We start from the raw sequence: 17,784 nt of genomic DNA on the forward strand, positions 1-17,784 counted from the left end.
CCAACATGGCTTCTCTTATGTTCTTATGTGACACAGAGTGCTGGACTGGATGGGCCACTGGCCTGATCCAACATGGCTTCTCTTATGTTCTTATGTGACACAGAGTGTTGGACTGGATGGGCCACTGGTCTGATCCAACATGGCTTCTCTTATGTTCTTATGTGACACAGAGTGCTGGACTGGATGGGCCACTGGCCTGATCCAACATGGCTTCTCTTATGTTCTTATGTGACACAGAGTGTTGGACTGGATGGGCCATTGGCCTGATCCAACATGGCTTCTCTTATGTTCTTATGTGACACAGAGTGTTGGACTGGATGGGCCATTGGCCTGATCCAACATGGCTTCTCTTATGTTCTTATGTGACACAGAGTGTTGGACTGGATGGGCCACTGGTCTGATCCAACATGGCTTCTCTTATGTTCTTATGTGACGCAGAGTGCTGGACTGGATGGGCCACTGGCCTGATCTGACATGGCTTCTCTTATGTTCTTATGTGACAGAGTTTTGGACTGGATGGGCCATTGGCCTGATCCAACATGGCTTCTCTTATGTTCTTATGTGACACAGAGTGTTGGACTGGATGGGCCACTGGTCTGATCCAACATGGCTTCTCTTATGTTCTTATGTGACGCAGAGTGTTGGACTGGATGGGCCACTGGTCTGATCCAACATGGCTTCTCTTATGTTCTTATGTGACACAGAGTGTTGGACTGGATGGGCCACTGGCCTGATCTGACATGGCTTCTCTTATGTTCTTATGTGACAGAGTTTTGGACTGGATGGGCCATTGGCCTGATCCAACATGGCTTCTCTTATGTTCTTATGTGACACAGAGTGTTGGACTGGATGGGCCATTGGCCTGATCCAATATGGCTTCTCTTATGTTCTTGTGTGACACAGAGTGTTGGACTGGATGGGCCACTGGCCTGATCCAACAGGGCTTCTCTTATGTTCTTCTGTGACACAGAGTGTTGGACTGGATGGGCCATTGGCCTGATCCAATATGGCTTCTCTTATGTTCTTATGTGACACAGAGTGTTGGACTGGAGGGGCCACTGGCCTGATCCAACAGGGCTTCTCTTATGTTCTTCTGTGACACAGAGTGTTGGACTGGATGGGCCATTGGCCTGATCCAATATGGCTTCTCTTATGTTCTTATGTGACACAGAGTGTTGGACTGGAGGGGCCACTGGCCTGATCCGACATGGCTTCTCTTATGTTCTTATGTGACACAGAGTGTTGGACTGGAGGGGCCACTGGCCTGATCCGACATGGCTTCTCTTATGTTCTTATGTGACACAGAGTGTTGGACTGGAGGGGCCACTGGCCTGATCCGACATGGCTTCTCTTATGTTCTTATGTGACACAGAGTGTTGGACTGGAGGGGCCACTGGCCTGATCCGACATGGCTTCTCTTATGTTCTTATGTGACGCAGAGTGTTGGAATGGAGGGGCCACTGGCCTGATCCAACAGGGCTTCTCTTATGTTCTTATGTGACACAGAGTGTTGGACTGGAGGGGCCACTGGCCTGTTCCAACAGGGCTTCTCATGTTCTTCTGTGACACAGAGTGTTGGACTGGAGGGGCCACTGGCCTGATCCAACATGGCTTCTCTTATGTTCTTATGTGACACAGAGTGTTGGACTGGAGGGGCCACTGGCCTGATCCGACATGGCTTCTCTTATGTTCTTATGTGACACAGTGTTGGACTGGAGGGGCCACTGGCCTGATCCAACAGGGCTTCTTATGTTCTTATGTGACACAGAGTGTTGGACTGGAGGGGCCACTGGCCTGATCCGACATGGCTTCTCTTATGTTCTTATGTGACACAGAGTGTTGGACTGGAGGGGCCACTGGCCTGATCCGACATGGCTTCTCTTATGTTCTTATGTGACACAGTGTTGGACTGGAGGGGCCACTGGCCTGATCCAACAGGGCTTCTCTTATGTTCTTATGTGACACAGAGTGTTGGAATGGAGGGGCCACTGGCCTGATCCAACAGGGCTTCTCTTATGTTCTTATGTGACACAGAGTGTTGGACTAGATGGGCCACTGGCCTGATCCAGCATGGCTTCTCTTATGTTCTTATGTGACACAGTGTTGGACTGGAGGGGCCACTGGCCTGATCCAACAGGGCTTCTCTTATGTTCTTATGTGACACAGTGTTGGACTGGAGGGGCCACTGGCCTGATCCAACAGGGCTTCTCTTATGTTCTTATGTGACACAGTGTTGGACTGGAGGGGCCACTGGCCTGATCCAACAGGGCTTCTCTTATGTTCTTATGTGACACAGAGTGTTGGAATGGATGGGCCACTGGCCTGATCCAACAGGGCTTCTCTTATGTTCTTATGTGACACAGAGTGTTGGACTGGAGGGGCCATTGGCCTGATCCAACAGGGCTTCTCTTATGTTCTTCTGTGACACAGAGTGTTGGAATGGATGGGCCATTGGCCTGATCCAACAGGGCTTCTCTTATGTTCTTCTGTGACACAGAGTGTTGGACTGGATGGGCCATTGGCCTGATCCAACAGGGCTTCTCTTATGTTCTTATGTGACACAGTGTTGGACTGGAGGGGCCACTGGCCTGATCCAACAGGGCTTCTCTTATGTTCTTATGTGACACAGTGTTGGACTGGAGGGGCCACTGGCCTGATCCAACAGGGCTTCTCTTATGTTCTTATGTGACACAGTGTTGGACTGGAGGGGCCACTGGCCTGATCCAACAGGGCTTCTCTTATGTTCTTAAATGACACAGAATGTTGGACTGGATGGGCCACTGGCCTGATCCAATATGGCTTCTCTTATGTTCTTATGTGACACAGAGTGTTGGACTGGATGGGCCATTGGCCTGATCCAACATGGCTTCTCTTATGTTCTTATGTGACACAGAGTGTTGGACTGGATGGGCCATTGGCCTGATCCAACATGGCTTCTCTTATGTTCTTATGTGGCACAGAGTGTTGGACTGGAGGGGCCACTGGCCTGATCCAACATGAGTTCTCTTATGTTCTTATGTGACACAGAGCGTTGGACTGGATGGGCCACTGGCCTGATCCAAGAGGGCTTCTCTTATGTTCTTATGTGACACAGAGTGTTGGACTGGATGGGCCATTGGCCTGATCCAACATGGCTTCTCTTATGCTCTTATGTGACTCAGAGTGTTGGACTGGATGGGCCATTGGCCTGATCCAACATGGCTTCTCTTATGTTCTTATGTGACACAGAGTGTTGGACTGGATGGGCCACTGGCCTGATCCAACAGGGCTTCTCTTATGTTCTTATGTGACACAGTGTTGGACTGGAGGGGCCACTGGCCTGATCCAACAGGGCTTCTCTTATGTTCTTAAATGACACAGAATGTTGGACTGGATGGGCCACTGGCCTGATCCAATATGGCTTCTCTTATGTTCTTATGTGACACAGAGTGTTGGACTGGATGGGCCATTGGCCTGATCCAACATGGCTTCTCTTATGTTCTTATGTGACACAGAGTGTTGGACTGGATGGGCCATTGGCCTGATCCAACATGGCTTCTCTTATGTTCTTATGTGGCACAGAGTGTTGGACTGGAGGGGCCACTGGCCTGATCCAACATGAGTTCTCTTATGTTCTTATGTGACACAGAGCGTTGGACTGGATGGGCCACTGGCCTGATCCAAGAGGGCTTCTCTTATGTTCTTATGTGACACAGAGTGTTGGACTGGATGGGCCATTGGCCTGATCCAACATGGCTTCTCTTATGCTCTTATGTGACTCAGAGTGTTGGACTGGATGGGCCATTGGCCTGATCCAACATGGCTTCTCTTATGTTCTTATGTGACACAGAGTGTTGGACTGGATGGGCCATTGGCCTGATCCAACATGGCTTCTCTTATGCTCTTATGTGACTCAGAGTGTTGGACTGGATGGGCCATTGGCCTGATCCAACATGGCTTCTCTTATGTTCTTATGTGACACAGAGTTTTGGACTGGATGGGCCATTGGCCTGATCCAACATGGCTTCTCTTATGTTCTTATGTGACAGAGTGTTGGACTGGAGGGGCCACTGGCCTGATCCAACATGGCTTCTCTTATGTTCTTCTGTGACGCAGAGTGTTGGACTGGAGGGGCCACTGGCCTGATGCAACAGGGCTTCTCTTATGTTCTTACGTGACACAGAGTGTTGGACTGGAGGGGCCATTGGCCTGATCCAACATGGCTTCTCTTATGTTCTTATGTGACGCAGAGTGTTGGACTGGAGGGGCCACTGGCCTGATCCAACATGGCTTCTCTTATGTTCTTATGTGACACAGAGTGTTGGACTGGAGGGGCCACTGGCCTGATCCAACAGGGCTTCTCTTATGTTCTTCTGTGACACAGAGTGTTGGACTGGATGGGCCACTGGTCTGATCCAACATGGCTTCTCTTATGTTCTTATGTGACACAGAGTGCTGGACTGGATGGGCCACTGGCCTGATCCAACATGGCTTCTCTTATGTTCTTATGTGACACAGAGTGTTGGACTGGATGGGCCACTGGTCTGATCCAACATGGCTTCTCTTATGTTCTTATGTGACACAGAGTGCTGGACTGGATGGGCCACTGGCCTGATCCAACATGGCTTCTCTTATGTTCTTATGTGACACAGAGTGTTGGACTGGATGGGCCATTGGCCTGATCCAACATGGCTTCTCTTATGTTCTTATGTGACACAGAGTGTTGGACTGGATGGGCCATTGACCTGATCCAACATGGCTTCTCTTATGTTCTTATGTGACACAGAGTGTTGGACTGGATGGGCCACTGGTCTGATCCAACATGGCTTCTCTTATGTTCTTATGTGACACAGAGTGCTGGACTGGATGGGCCACTGGTCTGATCCAACATGGCTTCTCTTATGTTCTTATGTGACGCAGAGTGTTGGACTGGATGGGCCACTGGCCTGATCCAACATGGCTTCTCTTATGTTCTTATGTGACACAGAGTGCTGGACTGGATGGGCCACTGGTCTGATCCAACATGGCTTCTCTTATGTTCTTATGTGACACAGAGTGCTGGACTGGATGGGCCACTGGTCTGATCCAACATGGCTTCTCTTATGTTCTTATGTGACACAGAGTGCTGGACTGGATGGGCCACTGGCCTGATCCAACATGGCTTCTCTTATGTTCTTATGTGACACAGAGTGTTGGACTGGATGGGCCACTGGTCTGATCCAACATGGCTTCTCTTATGTTCTTATGTGACACAGAGTGCTGGACTGGATGGGCCACTGGCCTGATCCAACATGGCTTCTCTTATGTTCTTATGTGACACAGAGTGTTGGACTGGATGGGCCATTGGCCTGATCCAACATGGCTTCTCTTATGTTCTTATGTGACACAGAGTGTTGGACTGGATGGGCCATTGGCCTGATCCAACATGGCTTCTCTTATGTTCTTATGTGACACAGAGTGTTGGACTGGATGGGCCACTGGTCTGATCCAACATGGCTTCTCTTATGTTCTTATGTGACGCAGAGTGCTGGACTGGATGGGCCACTGGTCTGATCCAACATGGCTTCTCTTATGTTCTTATGTGACGCAGAGTGTTGGACTGGATGGGCCACTGGCCTGATCCAACATGGCTTCTCTTATGTTCTTATGTGACACAGAGTGTTGGACTGGATGGGCCACTGGTCTGATCCAACATGGCTTCTCTTATGTTCTTATGTGACGCAGAGTGCTGGACTGGATGGGCCACTGGTCTGATCCAACATGGCTTCTCTTATGTTCTTATGTGACGCAGAGTTTTGGACTGGATGGGCCATTGGCCTGATCCAACATGGCTTCTCTTATGTTCTTATGTGACACAGAGTGTTGGACTGGAGGGGCCACTGGCCTGATCCAACATGGCTTCTCTTATGTTCTTCTGTGACGCAGAGTGTTGGACTGGAGGGGCCACTGGCCTGATGCAACAGGGCTTCTCTTATGTTCTTCTGTGACACAGAGTGTTGGACTGGATGGGCCATTGGCCTGATCCAATATGGCTTCTCTTATGTTCTTATGTGACACAGAGTGTTGGACTGGAGGGGCCACTGGCCTGATCCAACAGGGCTTCTCTTATGTTCTTCTGTGACACAGAGTGTTGGACTGGATGGGCCATTGGCCTGATCCAATATGGCTTCTCTTATGTTCTTATGTGACACAGAGTGTTGGACTGGATGGGCCACTGGCCTGATCTGACATGGCTTCTCTTATGTTCTTATGTGACAGAGTTTTGGACTGGATGGGCCATTGGCCTGATCCAACATGGCTTCTCTTATGTTCTTATGTGACACAGAGTGTTGGACTGGAGGGGCCACTGGCCTGATCCGACATGGCTTCTCTTATGTTCTTATGTGACACAGAGTGTTGGACTGGAGGGGCCACTGGCCTGATCCGACATGGCTTCTCTTATGTTCTTATGTGACACAGAGTGTTGGACTGGAGGGGCCACTGGCCTGATCCGACATGGCTTCTCTTATGTTCTTATGTGACGCAGAGTGTTGGAATGGAGGGGCCACTGGCCTGATCCAACAGGGCTTCTCTTATGTTCTTATGTGACACAGAGTGTTGGACTGGAGGGGCCACTGGCCTGTTCCAACAGGGCTTCTCATGTTCTTCTGTGACACAGAGTGTTGGACTGGAGGGGCCACTGGCCTGATCCAACATGGCTTCTCTTATGTTCTTATGTGACACAGAGTGTTGGACTGGAGGGGCCACTGGCCTGATCCGACATGGCTTCTCTTATGTTCTTATGTGACACAGTGTTGGACTGGAGGGGCCACTGGCCTGATCCAACAGGGCTTCTTATGTTCTTATGTGACACAGAGTGTTGGACTGGAGGGGCCACTGGCCTGATCCGACATGGCTTCTCTTATGTTCTTATGTGACACAGAGTGTTGGACTGGAGGGGCCACTGGCCTGATCCGACATGGCTTCTCTTATGTTCTTATGTGACACAGTGTTGGACTGGAGGGGCCACTGGCCTGATCCAACAGGGCTTCTCTTATGTTCTTCTGTGACACAGAGTGTTGGACTGGATGGGCCATTGGCCTGATCCAATATGGCTTCTCTTATGTTCTTATGTGACACAGAGTGTTGGACTGGATGGGCCACTGGCCTGATCTGACATGGCTTCTCTTATGTTCTTATGTGACAGAGTTTTGGACTGGATGGGCCATTGGCCTGATCCAACATGGCTTCTCTTATGTTCTTATGTGACACAGAGTGTTGGACTGGATGGGCCATTGGCCTGATCCAATATGGCTTCTCTTATGTTCTTGTGTGACACAGAGTGTTGGACTGGATGGGCCACTGGCCTGATCCAACAGGGCTTCTCTTATGTTCTTCTGTGACACAGAGTGTTGGACTGGATGGGCCATTGGCCTGATCCAATATGGCTTCTCTTATGTTCTTATGTGACACAGAGTGTTGGACTGGAGGGGCCACTGGCCTGATCCAACAGGGCTTCTCTTATGTTCTTCTGTGACACAGAGTGTTGGACTGGATGGGCCATTGGCCTGATCCAATATGGCTTCTCTTATGTTCTTATGTGACACAGAGTGTTGGACTGGAGGGGCCACTGGCCTGATCCGACATGGCTTCTCTTATGTTCTTATGTGACACAGAGTGTTGGACTGGAGGGGCCACTGGCCTGATCCGACATGGCTTCTCTTATGTTCTTATGTGACACAGAGTGTTGGACTGGAGGGGCCACTGGCCTGATCCGACATGGCTTCTCTTATGTTCTTATGTGACACAGAGTGTTGGACTGGAGGGGCCACTGGCCTGATCCGACATGGCTTCTCTTATGTTCTTATGTAACGCAGAGTGTTGGAATGGAGGGGCCACTGGCCTGATCCAACAGGGCTTCTCTTATGTTCTTATGTGACACAGAGTGTTGGACTGGAGGGGCCACTGGCCTGTTCCAACAGGGCTTCTCATGTTCTTCTGTGACACAGAGTGTTGGACTGGAGGGGCCACTGGCCTGATCCAACATGGCTTCTCTTATGTTCTTATGTGACACAGAGTGTTGGACTGGAGGGGCCACTGGCCTGATCCGACATGGCTTCTCTTATGTTCTTATGTGACACAGTGTTGGACTGGAGGGGCCACTGGCCTGATCCAACAGGGCTTCTTATGTTCTTATGTGACACAGAGTGTTGGAATGGAGGGGCCACTGGCCTGATCCGACATGGCTTCTCTTATGTTCTTATGTGACACGGAGTGTTGGACTGGAGGGGCCACTGGCCTGATCCGACATGGCTTCTCTTATGTTCTTATGTGACACAGTGTTGGACTGGAGGGGCCACTGGCCTGATCCAACAGGGCTTCTCTTATGTGACACAGAGTGTTGGAATGGAGGGGCCACTGGCCTGATCCAACAGGGCTTCTCTTATGTTCTTATGTGACACAGAGTGTTGGACTAGATGGGCCACTGGCCTGATCCAGCATGGCTTCTCTTATGTTCTTATGTGACACAGTGTTGGACTGGAGGGGCCACTGGCCTGATCCAACAGGGCTTCTCTTATGTTCTTATGTGACACAGTGTTGGACTGGAGGGGCCACTGGCCTGATCCAACAGGGCTTCTCTTATGTTCTTATGTGACACAGTGTTGGACTGGAGGGGCCACTGGCCTGATCCAACAGGGCTTCTCTTATGTTCTTATGTGACACAGAGTGTTGGAATGGATGGGCCACTGGCCTGATCCAACAGGGCTTCTCTTATGTTCTTATGTGACACAGAGTGTTGGACTGGAGGGGCCATTGGCCTGATCCAACAGGGCTTCTCTTATGTTCTTCTGTGACACAGAGTGTTGGAATGGATGGGCCATTGGCCTGATCCAACAGGGCTTCTCTTATGTTCTTCTGTGACACAGAGTGTTGGACTGGATGGGCCATTGGCCTGATCCAACAGGGCTTCTCTTATGTTCTTATGTGACACAGTGTTGGACTGGAGGGGCCACTGGCCTGATCCAACAGGGCTTCTCTTATGTTCTTATGTGACACAGTGTTGGACTGGAGGGGCCACTGGCCTGATCCAACAGGGCTTCTCTTATGTTCTTATGTGACACAGTGTTGGACTGGAGGGGCCACTGGCCTGATCCAACAGGGCTTCTCTTATGTTCTTAAATGACACAGAATGTTGGACTGGATGGGCCACTGGCCTGATCCAATATGGCTTCTCTTATGTTCTTATGTGACACAGAGTGTTGGACTGGATGGGCCATTGGCCTGATCCAACATGGCTTCTCTTATGTTCTTATGTGACACAGAGTGTTGGACTGGATGGGCCATTGGCCTGATCCAACATGGCTTCTCTTATGTTCTTATGTGGCACAGAGTGTTGGACTGGAGGGGCCACTGGCCTGATCCAACATGAGTTCTCTTATGTTCTTATGTGACACAGAGCGTTGGACTGGATGGGCCACTGGCCTGATCCAAGAGGGCTTCTCTTATGTTCTTATGTGACACAGAGTGTTGGACTGGATGGGCCATTGGCCTGATCCAACATGGCTTCTCTTATGCTCTTATGTGACTCAGAGTGTTGGACTGGATGGGCCATTGGCCTGATCCAACATGGCTTCTCTTATGTTCTTATGTGACACAGAGTGTTGGACTGGATGGGCCATTGGCCTGATCCAACATGGCTTCTCTTATGCTCTTATGTGACTCAGAGTGTTGGACTGGATGGGCCATTGGCCTGATCCAACATGGCTTCTCTTATGTTCTTATGTGACACAGAGTTTTGGACTGGATGGGCCATTGGCCTGATCCAACATGGCTTCTCTTATGTTCTTATGTGACACAGAGTGTTGGACTGGAGGGGCCACTGGCCTGATCCAACATGGCTTCTCTTATGTTCTTCTGTGACGCAGAGTGTTGGACTGGAGGGGCCACTGGCCTGATGCAACAGGGCTTCTCTTATGTTCTTCTGTGACACAGAGTGTTGGACTGGATGGGCCATTGGCCTGATCCAATATGGCTTCTCTTATGTTCTTATGTGACACAGAGTGTTGGACTGGAGGGGCCACTGGCCTGATCCAACAGGGCTTCTCTTATGTTCTTCTGTGACACAGAGTGTTGGACTGGATGGGCCATTGGCCTGATCCAATATGGCTTCTCTTATGTTCTTATGTGACACAGAGTGTTGGACTGGATGGGCCACTGGCCTGATCTGACATGGCTTCTCTTATGTTCTTATGTGACAGAGTTTTGGACTGGATGGGCCATTGGCCTGATCCAACATGGCTTCTCTTATGTTCTTATGTGACACAGAGTGTTGGACTGGATGGGCCATTGGCCTGATCCAATATGGCTTCTCTTATGTTCTTGTGTGACACAGAGTGTTGGACTGGATGGGCCACTGGCCTGATCCAACAGGGCTTCTCTTATGTTCTTCTGTGACACAGAGTGTTGGACTGGATGGGCCATTGGCCTGATCCAATATGGCTTCTCTTATGTTCTTATGTGACACAGAGTGTTGGACTGGAGGGGCCACTGGCCTGATCCAACAGGGCTTCTCTTATGTTCTTCTGTGACACAGAGTGTTGGACTGGATGGGCCATTGGCCTGATCCAATATGGCTTCTCTTATGTTCTTATGTGACACAGAGTGTTGGACTGGAGGGGCCACTGGCCTGATCCGACATGGCTTCTCTTATGTTCTTATGTGACACAGAGTGTTGGACTGGAGGGGCCACTGGCCTGATCCGACATGGCTTCTCTTATGTTCTTATGTGACACAGAGTGTTGGACTGGAGGGGCCACTGGCCTGATCCGACATGGCTTCTCTTATGTTCTTATGTGACACAGAGTGTTGGACTGGAGGGGCCACTGGCCTGATCCGACATGGCTTCTCTTATGTTCTTATGTGACGCAGAGTGTTGGACTGGATGGGCCATTGGCCTGATCCAACATGGCTTCTCTTATGTTCTTATGTGACACAGAGTGTTGGACTGGATGGGCCATTGGCCTGTTCCAACAGGGCTTCTCATGTTCTTCTGTGACACAGAGTGTTGGACTGGAGGGGCCACTGGCCTGATCCAACATGGCTTCTCTTATGTTCTTATGTGACACAGAGTGTTGGACTGGAGGGGCCACTGGCCTGATCCGACATGGCTTCTCTTATGTTCTTATGTGACACAGTGTTGGACTGGAGGGGCCACTGGCCTGATCCAACAGGGCTTCTTATGTTCTTATGTGACACAGAGTGTTGGACTGGAGGGGCCACTGGCCTGATCCGACATGGCTTCTCTTATGTTCTTATGTGACACAGAGTGTTGGACTGGAGGGGCCACTGGCCTGATCCGACATGGCTTCTCTTATGTTCTTATGTGACACAGTGTTGGACTGGAGGGGCCACTGGCCTGATCCAACAGGGCTTCTCTTATGTTCTTATGTGACACAGAGTGTTGGAATGGAGGGGCCACTGGCCTGATCCAACAGGGCTTCTCTTATGTTCTTATGTGACACAGAGTGTTGGACTAGATGGGCCACTGGCCTGATCCAGCATGGCTTCTCTTATGTTCTTATGTGACACAGTGTTGGACTGGAGGGGCCACTGGCCTGATCCAACAGGGCTTCTCTTATGTTCTTATGTGACACAGAGTGTTGGACTGGAGGGGCCACTGGCCTGATCCAACAGGGCTTCTCTTATGTTCTTATGTGACACAGTGTTGGACTGGAGGGGCCACTGGCCTGATCCAACAGGGCTTCTCTTATGTTCTTATGTGACACAGAGTGTTGGAATGGATGGGCCACTGGCCTGATCCAACAGGGCTTCTCTTATGTTCTTATGTGACACAGAGTGTTGGACTGGAGGGGCCATTGGCCTGATCCAACATGGCTTCTCTTATGTTCTTATGTGACACAGAGTGTTGGACTGGATGGGCCACTGGTCTGATCCAACATGGCTTCTCTTATGTTCTTATGTGACGCAGAGTGCTGGACTGGATGGGCCACTGGTCTGATCCAACATGGCTTCTCTTATGTTCTTATGTGACGCAGAGTTTTGGACTGGATGGGCCATTGGCCTGATCCAACATGGCTTCTCTTATGTTCTTATGTGACACAGAGTGTTGGACTGGAGGGGCCACTGGCCTGATCCAACATGGCTTCTCTTATGTTCTTCTGTGACGCAGAGTGTTGGACTGGAGGGGCCACTGGCCTGATGCAACAGGGCTTCTCTTATGTTCTTCTGTGACACAGAGTGTTGGACTGGATGGGCCATTGGCCTGATCCAATATGGCTTCTCTTATGTTCTTATGTGACACAGAGTGTTGGACTGGAGGGGCCACTGGCCTGATCCAACAGGGCTTCTCTTATGTTCTTCTGTGACACAGAGTGTTGGACTGGATGGGCCATTGGCCTGATCCAATATGGCTTCTCTTATGTTCTTATGTGACACAGAGTGTTGGACTGGATGGGCCACTGGCCTGATCTGACATGGCTTCTCTTATGTTCTTATGTGACAGAGTTTTGGACTGGATGGGCCATTGGCCTGATCCAACATGGCTTCTCTTATGTTCTTATGTGACACAGAGTGTTGGACTGGAGGGGCCACTGGCCTGATCCGACATGGCTTCTCTTATGTTCTTATGTGACACAGAGTGTTGGACTGGAGGGGCCACTGGCCTGATCCGACATGGCTTCTCTTATGTTCTTATGTGACACAGAGTGTTGGACTGGAGGGGCCACTGGCCTGATCCGACATGGCTTCTCTTATGTTCTTATGTGACGCAGAGTGTTGGAATGGAGGGGCCACTGGCCTGATCCAACAGGGCTTCTCTTATGTTCTTATGTGACACAGAGTGTTGGACTGGAGGGGCCACTGGCCTGTTCCAACAGGGCTTCTCATGTTCTTCTGTGACACAGAGTGTTGGACTGGAGGGGCCACTGGCCTGATCCAACATGGCTTCTCTTATGTTCTTATGTGACACAGAGTGTTGGACTGGAGGGGCCACTGGCCTGATCCGACATGGCTTCTCTTATGTTCTTATGTGACACAGTGTTGGACTGGAGGGGCCACTGGCCTGATCCAACAGGGCTTCTTATGTTCTTATGTGACACAGAGTGTTGGACTGGAGGGGCCACTGGCCTGATCCGACATGGCTTCTCTTATGTTCTTATGTGACACAGAGTGTTGGACTGGAGGGGCCACTGGCCTGATCCGACATGGCTTCTCTTATGTTCTTATGTGACACAGTGTTGGACTGGAGGGGCCACTGGCCTGATCCAACAGGGCTTCTCTTATGTTCTTATGTGACACAGAGTGTTGGAATGGAGGGGCCACTGGCCTGATCCAACAGGGCTTCTCTTATGTTCTTATGTGACACAGAGTGTTGGACTAGATGGGCCACTGGCCTGATCCAGCATGGCTTCTCTTATGTTCTTATGTGACACAGTGTTGGACTGGAGGGGCCACTGGCCTGATCCAACAGGGCTTCTCTTATGTTCTTATGTGACACAGTGTTGGACTGGAGGGGCCACTGGCCTGATCCAACAGGGCTTCTCTTATGTTCTTATGTGACACAGTGTTGGACTGGAGGGGCCACTGGCCTGATCCAACAGGGCTTCTCTTATGTTCTTATGTGACACAGAGTGTTGGAATGGATGGGCCACTGGCCTGATCCAACAGGGCTTCTCTTATGTTCTTATGTGACACAGAGTGTTGGACTGGAGGGGCCATTGGCCTGATCCAACAGGGCTTCTCTTATGTTCTTCTGTGACACAGAGTGTTGGAATGGATGGGCCATTGGCCTGATCCAACAGGGCTTCTCTTATGTTCTTCTGTGACACAGAGTGTTGGACTGGATGGGCCATTGGCCTGATCCAACAGGGCTTCTCTTATGTTCTTATGTGACACAGTGTTGGACTGGAGGGGCCACTGGCCTGATCCAACAGGGCTTCTCTTATGTTCTTATGTGACACAGTGTTGGACTGGAGGGGCCACTGGCCTGATCCAACAGGGCTTCTCTTATGTTCTTATGTGACACAGTGTTGGACTGGAGGGGCCACTGGCCTGATCCAACAGGGCTTCTCTTATGTTCTTAAATGACACAGAATGTTGGACTGGATGGGCCACTGGCCTGATCCAATATGGCTTCTCTTATGTTCTTATGTGACACAGAGTGTTGGACTGGATGGGCCATTGGCCTGATCCAACATGGCTTCTCTTATGTTCTTATGTGACACAGAGTGTTGGACTGGATGGGCCATTGGCCTGATCCAACATGGCTTCTCTTATGTTCTTATGTGGCACAGAGTGTTGGACTGGAGGGGCCACTGGCCTGATCCAACATGAGTTCTCTTATGTTCTTATGTGACACAGAGCGTTGGACTGGATGGGCCACTGGCCTGATCCAAGAGGGCTTCTCTTATGTTCTTATGTGACACAGAGTGTTGGACTGGATGGGCCATTGGCCTGATCCAACATGGCTTCTCTTATGCTCTTATGTGACTCAGAGTGTTGGACTGGATGGGCCATTGGCCTGATCCAACATGGCTTCTCTTATGTTCTTATGTGACACAGAGTGTTGGACTGGATGGGCCATTGGCCTGATCCAACATGGCTTCTCTTATGCTCTTATGTGACTCAGAGTGTTGGACTGGATGGGCCATTGGCCTGATCCAACATGGCTTCTCTTATGTTCTTATGTGACACAGAGTTTTGGACTGGATGGGCCATTGGCCTGATCCAACATGGCTTCTCTTATGTTCTTATGTGACAGAGTGTTGGACTGGAGGGGCCACTGGCCTGATCCAACATGGCTTCTCTTATGTTCTTCTGTGACGCAGAGTGTTGGACTGGAGGGGCCACTGGCCTGATGCAACAGGGCTTCTCTTATGTTCTTATGTGACACAGAGTGTTGGACTGGAGGGGCCATTGGCCTGATCCAACATGGCTTCTCTTATGTTCTTATGTGACGCAGAGTGTTGGACTGGAGGGGCCACTGGCCTGATCCAACATGGCTTCTCTTATGTTCTTATGTGACACAGAGTGTTGGACTGGAGGGGCCACTGGCCTGATCCAACAGGGCTTCTCTTATGTTCTTCTGTGACACAGAGTGTTGGACTGGATGGGCCACTGGTCTGATCCAACATGGCTTCTCTTATGTTCTTATGTGACACAGAGTGCTGGACTGGATGGGCCACTGGCCTGATCCAACATGGCTTCTCTTATGTTCTTATGTGACACAGTGTGTTGGACTGGATGGGCCACTGGTCTGATCCAACATGGCTTCTCTTATGTTCTTATGTGACACAGAGTGCTGGACTGGATGGGCCACTGGCCTGATCCAACATGGCTTCTCTTATGTTCTTATGTGACACAGAGTGTTGGACTGGATGGGCCATTGGCCTGATCCAACATGGCTTCTCTTATGTTCTTATGTGACACAGAGTGTTGGACTGGATGGGCCATTGGCCTGATCCAACATGGCTTCTCTTATGTTCTTATGTGACACAGAGTGTTGGACTGGATGGGCCACTGGTCTGATCCAACATGGCTTCTCTTATGTTCTTATGTGACACAGAGTGCTGGACTGGATGGGCCACTGGTCTGATCCAACATGGCTTCTCTTATGTTCTTATGTGACGCAGAGTGTTGGACTGGATGGGCCACTGGCCTGATCCAACATGGCTTCTCTTATGTTCTTATGTGACACAGAGTGCTGGACTGGATGGGCCACTGGTCTGATCCAACATGGCTTCTCTTATGTTCTTATGTGACACAGAGTGCTGGACTGGATGGGCCACTGGTCTGATCCAACATGGCTTCTCTTATGTTCTTATGTGACACAGAGTGCTGGACTGGATGGGCCACTGGCCTGATCCAACATGGCTTCTCTTATGTTCTTATGTGACACAGAGTGTTGGACTGGATGGGCCACTGGTCTGATCCAACATGGCTTCTCTTATGTTCTTATGTGACACAGAGTGCTGGACTGGATGGGCCACTGGCCTGATCCAACATGGCTTCTCTTATGTTCTTATGTGACACAGAGTGTTGGACTGGATGGGCCATTGGCCTGATCCAACATGGCTTCTCTTATGTTCTTATGTGACACAGAGTGTTGGACTGGATGGGCCATTGGCCTGATCCAACATGGCTTCTCTTATGTTCTTATGTGACACAGAGTGTTGGACTGGATGGGCCACTGGTCTGATCCAACATGGCTTCTCTTATGTTCTTATGTGACGCAGAGTGCTGGACTGGATGGGCCACTGGTCTGATCCAACATGGCTTCTCTTATGTTCTTATGTGACGCAGAGTGTTGGACTGGATGGGCCACTGGCCTGATCCAACATGGCTTCTCTTATGTTCTTATGTGACACAGAGTGTTGGACTGGATGGGCCACTGGTCTGATCCAACATGGCTTCTCTTATGTTCTTATGTGACGCAGAGTGCTGGACTGGATGGGCCACTGGTCTGATCCAACATGGCTTCTCTTATGTTCTTATGTGACGCAGAGTGTTGGACTGGATGGGCCACTGGTCTGATCCAACATGGCTTCTCTTATGTTCTTATGTGACGCAGAGTGTTGGACTGGATGGGCCACTGGCCTGATCCAACATGGCTTCTCTTATGTTCTTATGTGACGCAGAGTGTTGGACTGGATGGGCCACTGGCCTGATCCAACATGGCTTCTCTTCTGTTCTTATGTGACACAGAGTGTTGGACTGGAGGGGCCATTGGCCTGATCCAACATGGCTTCTCTTATGTTCTTATGTGACACAGAGTGTTGGACTGGAGGGGCCATTGGCCTGATCCAACATGGCTTCTCTTATGTTCTTATGTGACACAGAGTGCTGGACTGGATGGGCCACTGGTCTGATCCAACATGGCTTCTCTTATGTTCTTATGTGACGCAGAGTGTTGGACTGGATGGGCCACTGGCCTGATCCAACATGGCTTCTCTTATGTTCTTATGTGACACAGAGTGTTGGACTGGATGGGCCACTGGTCTGATCCAACATGGCTTCTCTTATGTTCTTATGTGACACAGAGTGCTGGACTGGATGGGCCACTGGTCTGATCCAACATGGCTTCTCTTATGTTCTTATGTGACGCAGAGTGTTGGACTGGATGGGCCACTGGTCTGATCCAACATGGCTTCTCTTATGTTCTTATGTGACACAGAGTGTTGGACTGGATGGGCCATTGGCCTGATCCAACATGGCTTCTCTTATGTTCTTATGTGACGCAGAGTGTTGGACTGGATGGGCCACTGGCCTGATCCAACATGGCTTCTCTTCTGTTCTTATGTGACACAGAGTGTTGGACTGGATGGGCCATTGGCCTGATCCAACATGGCTTCTCTTATGTTCTTATGTGACACAGAGTGTTGGACTGGATGGGCCACTGGTCTGATCCAACATGGCTTCTCTTATGTTCTTATGTGACACAGAGTGCTGGACTGGATGGGCCACTGGTCTGATCCAACATGGCTTCTCTTATGTTCTTATGTGACGCAGAGTGTTGGACTGGATGGGCCACTGGTCTGATCCAACATGGCTTCTCTTATGTTCTTATGTGACACAGAGTGTTGGACTGGATGGGCCATTGGCCTGATCCAACATGGCTTCTCTTATGTTCTTATGTGACGCAGAGTGTTGGACTGGATGGGCCACTGGCCTGATCCAACATGGCTTCTCTTCTGTTCTTATGTGACACAGAGTGTTGGACTGGATGGGCCATTGGCCTGATCCAACATGGCTTCTCTTATGTTCTTATGTGACACAGAGTGTTGGACTGGATGGGCCACTGGCCTGATC

The 17,784-nt window shown here is 50.2% G+C and overlaps 1 protein-coding gene across 1 annotated transcript in view; it reads left to right on the plus strand.

The window, feature by feature from the left end:
- Nucleotides 1-17,784, plus strand: part of ILVBL (ilvB acetolactate synthase like) — a 70,645-nt gene that overhangs the window by 43,357 nt on the left and 9,504 nt on the right. The gene's annotated exons all lie outside the window — the stretch shown is intronic.

Source organism: Heteronotia binoei, chromosome 4 (assembly GCF_032191835.1).
Source record: "Heteronotia binoei isolate CCM8104 ecotype False Entrance Well chromosome 4, APGP_CSIRO_Hbin_v1, whole genome shotgun sequence".
In the NCBI taxonomy this organism is placed as follows: domain Eukaryota; kingdom Metazoa; phylum Chordata; class Lepidosauria; order Squamata; family Gekkonidae; genus Heteronotia; species Heteronotia binoei.